The following is a 14,342-nucleotide window of genomic DNA, read 5'->3' as shown; positions in this document are numbered from 1 at the left end:
AAGTAGGTTTCATCCCAGGGATGCAGGAATGGTTCAATATACAAAAATCCATCAACGTAATCCAGTATATAAATAAACTCAAAGACAAAAACCACATGGTCATCTCGTTAGATGCGGAAAAAGCATTTGACAAGATCCAACACCCATTCATGATAAAAGTCTTGGAAAGATCAGGAATTCAAGGCCCATACCTAAACATGATAAAAGCAATCTACAGCAAACCAGTAGCCAACATCAAAGTAAATGGTCAGAAGCTTGAAGCAATCCCTCTAAAATCAGGGACTAGACAAGGCTGTCCACTTTCTCCATACCTATTCAACATTGTACTTGAAGTCCTAGCCAGAGCAATTCGACAACAAAAGGAGATCAAAGGGATACAAATTGGAAAAGATGAAGTCAAAATATCACTTTTTGCAGATGATATGATAGTATATATAAGTGACCCTAAAAATTCCACCAGAGAACTCCTAAGCCTGATAAACAGCTTCAGTGAAGTAGCTGGATATAAAATTAACTCAAACAAATCAATGGCCTTTCTCTACACAAAGAATAAACAGGCTGAGAAAGAAATTAGGGAAACAACACCCTTCTCAATAGTCACAAATAATATAAAATATCTTGGTGTGACTCTAACTAAGGAAGTGAAAGATCTGTATAATAAAAACTTCAAGTCTCTGAAGAAAGAAATTATAGAAGATCTCAGAAGATGGAAAGATCTCCCATGCTCATGGATTGGCAGGATCAACATTGTAAAAATGGCTATCTTGCCAAAAGCAATCTACAGATTCAATGCAATCCCCATCAAAATTCCAAATCAATTCTTCAACGAATTAGAAAGTGCAATCTGCAAATTCATCTGGAATAACAAAAAACCTAGGATAGCAAAAACTCTTCTCAAGGATAAAAGAACCTCTGGTGGAATCACCATGCCGGACCTAAGCTCTACTACAGAGCAATTGTGATAAAAACTGCATGGTACTGGTATAGTGACAGACAAATACACCAATGGAATAGAATTGAAGACCCAGAAATGAACCCACACACCTACGGTCACTTGATCTTCGACAAGGGAGCTAAAAACATCCAGTGGAAGAAACACAGCATTTTCAACAAATGGTGCTGGCACAACTGGTTGTTAACATGTAGAAGAATGCGAATCGATCCATTCCTATTTCCTTGTACTAAGGTCAAGTGTAAGTGGATCAAGGAACTTCACATAAAACCAGAGACACTGAAACTTATAGAGGAGAAAGTGGGGAAAAGCCTTGAAGATATGGGCACAGGGGAAAAATTCTTGAATAGAACAGTAATGGCTTGTGCTGTAAGATCGAGAATTGACAAGTGGGACCTCATGAAACTGCAAAGCTTCTGCAAGGCTAAAGACACCATCAATAAGACAAAAAAACCACCAACAGATTGGGAAAGGATCTTCACCTATCCTAAATCAGATAAGGGACTAATATCCAATATATATAAAGAACTCAAGAAGGTGGACTCCAGAAAGTCAAATAACCCCATTAAAAATGGGGCTCAGAACTGAACAAAGAATTCTCACCTGAGGAATACCGAATGGCAGAGAAGCACCTGAAAAAATGTTCAACATCCTTAATCATCAGGGAAATGCAAATCAAAACAATCCTGAGATTCCACCTCACACCAGTCAGAATGGCTAAGATCAAAAATTCAGGTGACAGCAGATGCTGGCGAGGATGTGTAGAAAGAGGAACACTCCTCCATTGTTGGTGGGATTGCAAGCTTGTACAACCACTCTGGAAATCAGTCTGGCGGTTCCTCAGAAAATTGGACATAGTACTACCGGAGGATCCAGCAATACCTCTCCTGGGCATATATCCAGAAGATGTCCCAACCGGTAAGAAGGACACATGCTCCACTATGTTCATAGCAGCCCTATTGATAATAGCCAGAAGCTGGAAAGAACCCAGATGTCCCTCAACAGAGGAATGGATACAGAAATTATGGTACATTTACACAATGGAGTACTACTCAGCTATTAAAAAGAATGAATTTATGAAATTCCTAGCCAAATGGATGGACCTGGAGGGCATCATCTTGAGTGAAGTAACACAATCACAAAAGAACTCACACAATATGTATTCACTGATAAGTGGATATTAGCCCAAAACTTAGGATTCCCAAGATATAAGATACAATTTGCTAAACGCATGAAACTCAAGAAGAATGAAGACCAAAGTGTGGACACTGTGCCCCTTCTTAGAATTGGGAACAAAACACCCAGGGAAGGAGTTACAGAGACAAAGTTCGTAGCTGTGATGAAAGGATGGACCATTTAGAGACTGCCGTATCTAGGGATCCATCCTATAAGCAGCTTCTAAACGCTGACACCATTGCATACACTAGCAAGATTTTGCTGAAAGGACCCAAATATAGCTGTCTCTTGTGAGACGATGCCGGGGCCTAGCAAACACAGAAGTGGGTGTTCACACTCAGCTATTGGATGTATCACAGGGCTCCCAATGGAGAAGCTAGAGAAAGTACCCAAGGAGCTAAAGGGATCTGCAACCCTATTGTTGGAACAACATGATGTACTAACCAGAACCCCGGAGCTCTTGTCTCTAGCTGCATATGTATTGAAAGATGGCCTAGTCGGCCATCACTGGAAAGAGAGGCCCATTGGACTTGCAAACTTTATATGCCCCAATATAGGGGAATGCCAGGGCCAAAAGAATGGGAATGGGTGGGTAGGGAAGTGGGGGGCGCTATGGGGGACTTTTGGGATAGCATTGGAAATGTAACTGAGGAAAATATGTAATAAAAATATTAAAAATTAAAAAAAAACAGTAAGGAAAAAAGATCAAGTAACAGATAAAGTCAGACCTATGAGAATTACACCTGACGTCTCCCCAGAGACTATAAAAGCTAGAAGATCCTGGGCAGATCTCATACAGACCCCAAAAGATCACAAATGCCAACTCACGCTACTATAGCCAGAAAAACTCTCAATTACCATAGATGGAGAAATCAAGATATTCCATGACAAAACCAAATTTACATATCTTCCCATAAACCCAGCCCTAGAAAGAATAATAAATGGAAAACCCCAACACAAGTTGGGAAACTGCACTTTAGAAAAAGCAAGAAAGTAATCTTTCAACAAACTCTAAGAGATAGCCACACAAACATAATTCCACCTCTAACAACAAAAATAATAGGAAGTAGCAATCACTTTTCCCTTAATATCTCTTAACATCAATGGACTCAATTCTCCCCAAAAGACATAGACAAACAGACTGCGTATATAAATGGGACTGAGCATTTTGCTGCAAACAGTAAATGCACTTCAGTGAAAAGGCAAATACTACATCAGAAGAAAAGGTTGGAACAAAATTTGCCAAGCAATTGGTCCTAAGAAAGAAGTTTGTTTAGCGATTCTAATATCGAGTAAAATCAAGTTTCAAGCAAATATTATCAAAAAAGATAAGGAAGGACATTCCATACTGGTTAAAAAAAATCTACCAAGAAGAGCTCTCAATTCTGAAAATCTATGCTCCAAATGCAAGGACACCTACATTCATCAAAGAAACTTTACTAAAGCTCAAAGTAGACATTGCACCCCACAAAATAATAGTAGGAGACTTCAACAGCCCACTATCAGCAATGGATGGATCATGGAAACAGAAACTAAACAGAGACACAGTGAAACTAGCAGGAGTTATCAATCAAATAGATCTAACAGATATTTATAGAAAATTTCGTTCCTAGAGCACAAGAATACACCTTCTTTTCAGCATCTCACAGTACCTTCTCCAAAATTGACCATTTAATTGGTCACAAAACAGTCTTCAACAGATACAAGAATATATAAATAATCTCTTGCACCCTATCAGATCAACACGGACTAAGACTGGTCTTAAATACTAACAAAAACTACTGAAAGCACACATACACATGGAAGCTGAACAATGGTCTACTCAATGATAACTTAGTCAAGGAAAAATAAAAAAAATTAAAGGCTTTTCAGAATTTAATGAAAATGAAGATACATCATACCAAAACTTATGGGACAGAATGAAAGCAGTGGTAATAGGAAAACTCATAGCCCTAAGTGCCTTTACAAAGAAATTGAAGAGAGCTTACACTAGCAGCTTGACAACACACATGAAAGCTCTAGAAAAAAGAGAAGCAAATACACCCAAGAGGAGTAGAATGTAGGAAATAATCAAACTTTGGGCTGAAATCAAACAAAAAGAAACAAAAAGAACTATACATAGAATCAACAAAACCAGGAGCTGATTCTTAGAGAAAATCAATAAGATAGATAAAACCTTAGCCAGACTAACCAGAGGATACAGAGACAGTATCCAAATTAATAAAATCAGAAATGAAAAGGGAGACATAACAATGAAACATGTCTTAAAATAATTATTCTGATTTTTTAGTATTAACAGTTGAAAATATTATAATGATGTTCTACAAACATCATGGAAATATTATTGATATTTTTTCTCACTGTGCTTGAAATTACCATTTTCTTAATGTATAACTTCAAAGAGTTTTTGCTATTTTGAAATTTTTAAAATATACTTACTGATAAAATAATTTCTCTCCTAGAAACACTGATAATCCTTTTTAAGTAAACTGATTATTAGACAATGTACACAGATACATAATGAGTTTTAAATACTCTCTCACTATGTCAGGTCGTATCATATAAAGGATTTTGAATATATTTCTCAATGATTCATTCATAATATTTTATGGTCTTCTACTATGCTTAACTCCCAATTAATATTTTGAATGTTTTGAAACAATTTAGTATTTAGCATTAGATATAGGGTCCTCAGTTATGGAGAGTATTAAATATTGATTAATGGTATTTTTAGGGTATGAAAAAGATATGAATATAAAGGTTGTACAAATTTTTACGTTTTATTTGATTCTCAAAATACTCAATATTATTAATATGGTTGATGTATAAAATGCATTTAAATAATGAAAAATTAAGAAAAAATAAAATGAAATTAAACACCAAAAAACATATTTTTTTTATCTTGGTCTTGAAGTTTGCTAAAAAAACATTAATGGGTGACTGCAGGTGTGTATGCCACCATAATACTGACTGAAATCAAGACTATAACAAAAATATTCTTAAAAGTACACAGATTTTTATCCCAATAACTTGTAATATTAGTTCAGTATGAAAAACCAATGGACAATTCACACTACACTGACAATCTGAAGACAAGAAATCCTGTTGGCCAGGTGGTCGTGAACACCTTCAAGGCAAACAGATCTGTGATTCCAAAGCTTGCCTTGTCTACAGAGTGTGTTCCAGGATACCTACCATGATAGAGATACTTTGTCTCACTGACTAAACCGCCAAACCCAAAAGAAACTCTTTTCATTCTTCGCCTGAGAAATATTTGAAAAAAATATTTTTTTCAGTAATTAAATTTCCAAAAGTCTTTATAAATAGACATAAATTTCCCTGCTGTAAAGGCATACATGAAAAACATACTGCTAATCTCATAGCAAATTTAGAGAAATGGAAAAATCTTTAAAACCATTTATAAAACAAGCATACTTATTTTTGTTACCTCTATTCATCACAGCAGGGCAAGTACTTGGAATAAATGGAAATTGAAAAACTAAACTAAAATAAAAGGTATGCAAGTAAGAGTCTTTTTACACATTAAAAATAGCCAATGGTCTCAATAAAGATGGGTATGTAATATTACATATAGAAAAGTCACAGATAGTGAGCCAACATGATAAGGAAATTAAGAACCTGAATCTGTGAGAAAGAAATTAAGGAAAAACACCCTTTCAATACCCATATATAATATTCTTGTTGTAAGTCTAACCAAACCAGTGAAAGATGTATATGAAAACAACATCAAGTCCCTGAAGAAAGAAATTATAGAAGATATCAGAAGATGGAAAGATCTCCATGCTCATGAGTACGCAGGATTAATACAGTGAAAAAGGCCATCTTATAAAAAGCAATACCCACCGAAATTCCAACAAAATTTTGTAAAGAGAACCTCTCACCTTTATATGGAAAAACAAAAAACTCAGGAAGCCAAAACAATTCTGAACAATAAAAGAACTTCGGGAAGGATCGCCATCTGTCTTAGTTAGGGTTTTCCTGCTGTGAACAGACACCACAATCAAAGCAAGTCTCATAAAAGACACCATTTAATTAGGGCTGGCTTATAGGTTCAGAGGTTCAGACCAGTATCATCAAGGCAGGGACATGGCAGCATCCAGGCAGGCATGGTGCAGGAGAAGGTGAGAGTTCTGCATCTTCATCTAAAGACTGCCAGAAGAATGCTGGCTTCCAAGCAACTAAGGTGAGGGTCCTAAGCTCACGCCCAGAGTGATACAGCTATGGCTCCTAATAATGCCACTTCCTAGGCTGGGCATATTCAAACCATGACACCATCCCTGACCTAAAGCTGTACTACAGAGCAGTCTTTGAAAAACTGCATGGTATTGGTACAGAAACAGACATGTTAATCAATTGAATCAAACAGAAGACCCAGAAATAAGCCCACATACCTATGGACACTATTTTTTGATAAAGAAACTGAAACTACAAATGGGGAAAAAGTCATTTTAAACAAATGGTTCCAGCCCAATGATGTCTAGATGTAAAAGAATGCAAATAGATCCATATTCATCACACTGGACAAAATTCGAGTCCTATTGGATCAAGGACCTCAGGATAACACCGACCACACTAAATTTCATAGAAGAGAAAGTGGGCAATAAACTTGAACACACTGGTACAGAAGTCAATTTACTGAACAAAACACCAATGGCTTAGACTCCAAGATCAACAATTTATGAACGGGACCTCATGAAACTGCAATGCTTCTGTTGGTAAAGAACACTGTTAATGGCAGCCTACAAATTGGTAAAGGTTCTTCACTAACCTTATATTTGACAGAGGGCTCATATGCAACATTATAATGTATTCATGAAGTCAAACACTAACAACCTATATAAAACAATTAAAAAATGGGTCCAGAGCTAAACAGAGAGTTCTCAACAGAGGAATCTCGAATGGCCAGAGAAGTACTTTAATAAATGGTACAAATTCTTAGTCATTAGGGAAATGCAAATAAAAACAACTAAGGTTTCATCTTATACCCATCAGAATGGTTAAGATAAAAAAATTCAACAGTTAGCACATGCTGGTGAGAATGTGGAGCAAGGTGGACACTCCTCCATTGCTGGTGGGAGTACAAAGTTGTACAACCACTTTGGAAATCAATTTGGTGGTTTCTCATAAAACTGGGAATAGTTCTACCTGAAGACCTACCTATACTGCTCCTGGGCATATATCCAAAAATGCTCCACCATCCCACAGAGATATTTGCTTGAGTATGTTTATAGCAGCTTTATATGTAATACCCAGAAACTGAAAACAACCTAGATGGACCACAACTGAAGAATGGATAAAGAAAATGTGATACATTTATACAATGGAATGCTACTCAGCTATGAAAAACAAAGATATCATGATTTTTTTTAGGTAAATGGGTGGAATTTGAGAATATCATTCTGAGTGAGGTACCCTAGTCCCCAAAGGACAGGCATGGTATGTACTCACTATTCACTGATATTAGCCATAAAATTCAGGATATCCATGCCATATTCCACAGACCCAAAGAAGCTAAACAAGAAGGAAGGCACATGGGAGGATGCTTGATTCTCACTTAGGTGGGAGAATAAAATAGTCACATTAGGTAGATGGAGGCAGGGACCTGGATAGGAGAGCAGATGAGTAGGGAAACTGAAGGGTTCAGGATGTGGTGTGGGGAGGAGAGGAGGATGAGTAGATGACCATGAAAATGAAAAGAAATCTGCAACTGACAGGGTGGAGAGGTATGGGGCACCTCCAAGATGAGACAGAGACCAGGGAGAAGGTAGGTGCCCTAGAATCTTTGTGAGTGCCTTAGTTGTGTGTGAGACTCACAGCACTGGGGATATGAAACCTCAAGAATCTACTTCCTGTAGCCAAACAGGAACCCCAGTGAATTGATAGGGACACCAACCCACCCACAAAACTTCTGACACAAAATTTGTCCTGTCTATGAGAAATGTATAATAGGGCCTTGGTTTAATGGATTACTAAATAACATGGGAATTTCCATGTTTGCTCGAAAGATGTTGAAGGTCCCTGTCCCTAATTGGTTTTGATTGGTAAATAATGTTTCCAGAGCCCAATCGTTGTGGATAGAGAGATCAAACAGGGACCTTAGATTTTCTAGGAACTGGGAGAGAGGGAGGAGACAAGAGCTGCAGGAGAGAAAGCCAACCAGTCCAATAAGAATTCCTGTAAGTCCCTATTGGGGCTCTTCCTCCAGTTAGGTCCAGTAGCAGAGATGAAATTTTCATTTAACAAGTTGAGCCAAGAATACCAGAGGGGAGTTTGTGTGCTGCAGGAGGAATAGAACTGTCCAGCCATTGAGCTAATCAAGGCATATGAAAATTAAGCTAGTTTTTGTGTGTGTCTTTTTGCGAGTGGCTTTGTGTGTGTCTGTCATTTGAGAATCCAGAGAGCACTGGAGTGGGTGTAGTGTGTGCTGAACCTGTAGGGAGCCAAAGCAGTTTATTTTTTCTTTTTCTTTTAGACAGTGTTTCTCTGAATAGCCCCGGCTGTCCTGGAACTCACTGTGTAGACCAGGCTGGGCTCCAACTCAGAAATCCACCTGCCTCTGCCTCCCAAGTGCTGGGATTAAAGGTGTGAGCCACCACTGCCTGGCATGAGTGGACTCTTTATAGGCCTCAAACCAACCTGGACACTGGAAGGCTTGACCTGTTGTCTAAATTAGCTTGGGGGAAGCCTGGATTCACTACTCCTACTGCCTTCTTTTCTGTCATGGTTCTCAAGATCTCTAGATCTTTCTATTAGCAGACATCTTTGATTTTTTATGTCATTAAACTCAACTAAGAGGCCATGCTGTTTCTCCTGGGGTTAATGTACACTTGTAATCTCAGCTGCTGGGGAGGTTGACACAGAGCAATTCCATGGAGTCAGCCTGGGTTGGTCACTTCTGGAGAGTGCTCCACCAGTGTTGTTCTCTCCTCCCTCCCCCTCCCCTTCCCCCTCTTCTTCTCCTTCCCCCTCCCCCTCTTCCCCTCCCTCTCCCCCTCTCCCCCTCCCACTCTCCCTCTCCTCCCTCTCCCCCTCTTCCTCTCCCCTCTCCCCCTCTCCTTCCCCCTGTCTCCCTCTTTCCTTCCCCCTCCCTCTCCCCTTCCCCCTCTTCTTCTCCCTCTCCATGTCCCTCCCTTGTCCAATCCTCCTTTCACCCCATCCACTGTCTCTTTCATTGGAATTAAATTAGGGTCTTGTACAAACATGCAAGTGCTTCTCTAACGCACTAAATGCACCTCAATAAATTATACCTCATGTGTAAATCCACTATTACTCAAAGAAATCTTAAAATTTTGTTTTCATACACTCCTCTGGCTGTACTTCTTCTATTTAGGGAGACCAAAGTCTGTCTTGGAACAGAAGGTTCATGCTGCAACTCATAATTAAAGATTAGAAAAGTCTGAAATATGTTTGGTACAACAACTGGACATCTCCTAACATACCATGAGATCTGTCTTCGTTAAGGACACCCTGTCTCTGGCTCTCATCCCATAATACTCAGCAGGAAGCCAGCAGTTCCCCTCCAACACCCTCCTGCTTTTTAACTCCAACTTAAACTCACCAGAGCAAAGATTGTGTCTTCTTCTAAATTTCTTCAAACTCTGCAGTTGAAAATTGGCTCACACCTTCAGATACCAACCAAGAAACTCAGGATTTGTGGAGAGGAACAAATACAGAGTCTAAGTCCTGAGGATTCAGCCAATTGTGCTGGTCCTCTGATGAGCCAGTAGGGAATGAAAGTTAAGAGTTTGAGGGCAGGAACTGAGAAAAAGAAACTAAAGAACTACCAACCAATGGGTGTTACCCCATCATTAACTGGAGTTTTACCACCAGAGGGAGTCAGTTTGCCTTGGGTCAGCTCTGCTTTTCAGGAGCTTGGGACATTTTCAGAGTTTCAGGAACTTGTTATGTCACTTGTTCAGACTCATGATACAATCAACAAAAAAAGTTCCTGACCCTGTATAAATCTGGAATGAGAGCCTTCCCCATGTGGGCTTCTCTTGCACCTGAGCTCCTGTACTGGCTTTGCCTTGGTGGCAAGTGTGACCTAAAGGTAAGAATAAACAGGGCTAGGGACAGAAAACTGCAGTGTTTCTCTAAGGTTGGAGTTGGACTCTTACAGGATGAGAACAGGAAGGAAGTTGCAGTTCAGAGAAGCTGCCACACAAGCAAGATTTCAAACCAGCAGGGATATGATGGGGAGGAGTCATGTGCAGAGCCAGGTAGAAACACTTCACCACCCTCACAGCAGAGAGAGTAGTGAGCTGCAGAGGGCTCTCCAGCTGCCCCATGGTCTTCTCTAGATTATGTATTCTGTGGCTGAATTGACTTTGTCCTTTCACAGTGTTGATCTGATCCATCCATTCATTGCTCCCTTCCAGAAGTCCCCCCCCCCAGAATGTTTTACAAGGTACCATTTGATTTAGGATTTGTAATAAAGACCAGTACTACTGCTAAACCATTCCCTGAGTAGAGGGTAGAAATGTGTAGGGCTTTGAATGGGCTTCTCTGAGAGTAGTGTTTGCCTATCATTATGGAGCCCAATGGTGTTCCTTCAGCATTGTACAAAATCAGGCGTGGTGGCTCCTGCATGTGGTCTGTCTTAGTTACTCTTCAACTGCTGTGATAAACACCATGACTGGGACAAGTTGTAATGAAAGTCTTTCATTTGGGGCTCACAGTAGAGTTCATGACCACCACAGTAGGGCATATGACACCAGGCAGGGAGACAGGATACTGGAGCAGGAATTGAGAAGTCATAACTTGAGAAACAAACTAGACACAAACCTGAGGCAGAGAGAGAATGTTGTTGGTGGTGGCCAGAATTTACTGAATCCTAAAATCTTGCACCCATGCCATACCTTCTTCAATAATGCCACACTCCTAATCTTATTTTCTTTTTCTTTTTTAAGGATTTTTTTTATTGGATATTTTCTTTACTTACATTTCAAATATTTTTCCCTTTCCAGGTCTTCCCTTCGGAAACCCCTATCCCATTCCCCCTCCCCCTGCCTCTATGAAGGTGCTCCTCCCCACCCACTCCCATTTTCCTGCCCTAGTATTTTCATACACTGGGGCATCTAACATCCTTAGGCTCAAGGGCTGCTCCTCCAACTGATATCCAACATGGTCATCCTCTGCCACATGTGTTGTCAGAGCTATGGTTTTGTCCATGTGTACTCTTTGGTAGGTGGTCCAGTCCCTGTGAGCTCTGGTGGAGCAAGTTGACACTGTTGCTCCCCCAACCCATGAGGATGCAAAACCCCTCAGCTCTTTCAGTCCCTTCTCCAACTCCTACACACTGAGGACCCTGCTCTCTGTCCAATGGTCGGCTATGAGCATCTGCCTCTGTATTTGTCAGGGTCTGCCAGAGTCTCTCAGGAGAAAGCCATGTCCGTCTCCATCTGAAAGCACTTCCTGTACACTCAGTAGAGTCTGTTTTGGGGGACTGTATATGGGATGGGTCCCCAGGTGGGGCAGTCTCTGAATGGCCTTTATCTCAGTCTCAGCTCCACACCTTGTCTCCATATTTCCTCCTGTGATTATTTTGTTCCCCTTTCTAAGAAGCCCTGAAGCATCCACACTTTGGTCCTTATTTTTAGGCTTCGTATGGCTGTGAATTAAATCTTGGGTATTCAAGAACCTTTGGGCCAATATCCACGTATCAGTGAATACATACTGTGTGTGTTCCTTTGTGACTGAACTACCTCACTCAGGATGATATTTTCAAATTCCATTAATTTGCCTGAAAATTTCATGAATTGATTATTTTTAATAGATGAGTAGTATTCTGTTGTGTAAATGTACCATATATTGGACAAGCCTGTGAGCACAGATAAGACCATCACTTCTGCTCAGGGGGGCCCACCTGGAAACCTCAGTACACAGTACTGCGGAGCAGCTTGTGACAAGATCCTTCTGGTTTTTATCAGCACTTGGAGCTCATCCTGTGCCATGGCTCTCCATGCCAAAATTCCTCCCAGAGAAAACTGGTCTCCCAAAAATACTGACACAGTGGCTTGCAGAAGGGACAAGCCACAGTCAGATACAGCAAGACCAGCTAACGCCAGAGAAAAACAGATGGCAAAAGGCAAGGTCAAGAATATAAGCAACAGAAACCAATGCTATTTAGCATCTTCAGAATCCAGTTCTCCCACCACAGGTGCCCTTGTTACCTCAACACACCAGGAATGCAATACTCTGATTTAAAATCACATCTGATTATGATGACAGAGAATGCTATGAAGGACACAAATAACTCCATTAAAGAAATACAGGAGACCACAGGTAATCAGCTAAAATCCCTTAAAGAAATAACACAAGGTCCTGTCAGCAAAATCTTTCTGGCCCTGATAAAGCTCTCTCTTGTGAGGCTATGCCAGTGCCTAGCAAATACAGAAGTGGATGCTCACAGTCATCTATTGGATGAAACACAGGCCCCCCAATGAAGGAGCTAGAGAAGTACCCAAGGAGCTAAATGGGTCTGCAACCCTATAGGAGGAATAACAATATGAACTAACCAGTACCCCCAAGAGCTGTGTTTCTAGTTGCCTATGTAGCAGGGGATGGCCTAGTTGGCCATCAATTGGAGGAGAGGCCCTTGGTTTTGTGAAGATCATATGCCTCAGTACGGGGGTATGCCAGGGCCAGGAAGCAGAAGTGGGGAGCAGGACAGGGGGAGGATATAGAGGGCTTTGGGGATAGCATTTGAAATGTAAATGAAGAAAATATCTAATAAAATATTTTAAAAAAATCTTGGCTTAAAGGGATGAAAAACAAAAAGTAACACAAGATTCACCCTTATAGTTGGTGCCATCTCTGGGCCACCTTGGGCATGAACTTGTCAGATAGTCTCACAGTCCCCAAAGGATCTTTGGATCACTGGTGAGTGGAATGCAACATCTGTTCCAAAACAATCGTGAGTGGCCTGTGAAAGCAGAAGCAAGGACACAGGAGCCCTGCCTGACCAGTGGTGTAGGTTGGTTCCCTTCTGGTGGGTGCTGGTATACCTTAGGTTTGGACACAGTAGACAGCCCGTGGTCCTCAGAGGAGACACCACTTCCAGGTGCTGTAATATGCCCAGGATGTTAGGATTCCAGGATACCAGGTTACCAGGAGCTTGGTCACACGGGGATCTCAGGGTAACAGAGGAAGTTTGACTGCCAAGAACTCTGACACACCCAAAATCTCAGGTTCATAGGATCCTGGAATCACAGGATCACAGAGAAAGCTGGACTCTGAAGAGTCCTGAATCAATTGAAATTACAGGAAGGTCAGGCTCCAATCAGATATATTGAGGGCAGCAAACACTTGAGATAATCAGATGGCAGGAGGCAAGCATAAGAACAGAAGCAATAGAAACCAATGTTACTTGGCATCATCAGAACCAAACTCTCCCACCTTAGCAAGTTCTGGATACACCATCACACCAATAAAGCAAGACATGGATCTAAAGTCACTTCTCATGATGATGATGGAGGACTTTAAGAAGGAACTAAATAACTCCCTTAAAGAAATACAGAAGAACATATCCAATCAGGTGAATGAATTGAACAAAACTATCCACGATCTAAAAATGGAAGTAGAAACAGTAAAGAAATCACAAAGGGAGACCACTCTGAAAATAGAAAACCTAGAAAAAAGTCAGGAGCCAAGGATGTAAGCATAACAACAGAATACAAGAGATAGAAGAGAGAATCTCAGGTACAGAAGATAGAAAACATTCACACAACTATCAAAGAAAATGTGAAATGCAAAAGGATCCTACTCCAAAACATCCAGGAAATCCAGGAAACAATTAGAAGACCAAACCTAAGGATAATAGTTATAGACAAGAAGGAAGATTTCCAACTTAAAGGGCCAGTAAATATCTTCAACAAAATTATAGAAGAAAATTTCCCATACCTAAAGAAAGAGATACCCATGAACATACAAAAAACCTACAGAACTCCAAATAGACTGGACCAGAAAAGAAATTCTTCCTGTCACATAATAATCAAAACATCTAATGCACAAAACAAAGAAAGAATATTAAAAGCAGTAAGGGAAAAAGGTCAAGTAACATATTAAGTCAGACCTATCATAATTACATCTGACTTCGCCCCCAGAGACTATGAAAGCCAGAAGATCCTGGAAGATGTCATACAGACCCTAAGAGAACACAAATGCCAGCCCAGGCTTCTATACCCAGGAAAAC

General features: G+C 40.3%; 1 protein-coding gene across 1 annotated transcript in view; it reads right to left on the bottom strand.

Moving 5' to 3' along the window:
- The window catches only part of LOC110298016 (tripartite motif-containing protein 30A-like), a 34,588-nt gene extending 24,730 nt beyond the window's left edge, over nt 1–9,858 (bottom strand). The window contains exon 1 of the mRNA XM_085841441.1: nt 9,708–9,858. The gene's annotated coding sequence lies outside the window, so the exon portion shown is untranslated. The remainder of the gene's footprint in view (nt 1–9,707) is intronic.
- Nucleotides 9,859–14,342: the final 4,484 nt, after the last annotated feature.

Source organism: Mus caroli, unplaced genomic scaffold, assembly GCF_978045245.1.
Source record: "Mus caroli unplaced genomic scaffold, Mus_caroli_1 scaffold_8, whole genome shotgun sequence".
Classification (NCBI taxonomy): domain Eukaryota; kingdom Metazoa; phylum Chordata; class Mammalia; order Rodentia; family Muridae; genus Mus; species Mus caroli.
Note: the sequence above shows the minus strand (reverse complement) of the source record. Positions and strands in the feature narration are given on the sequence as shown.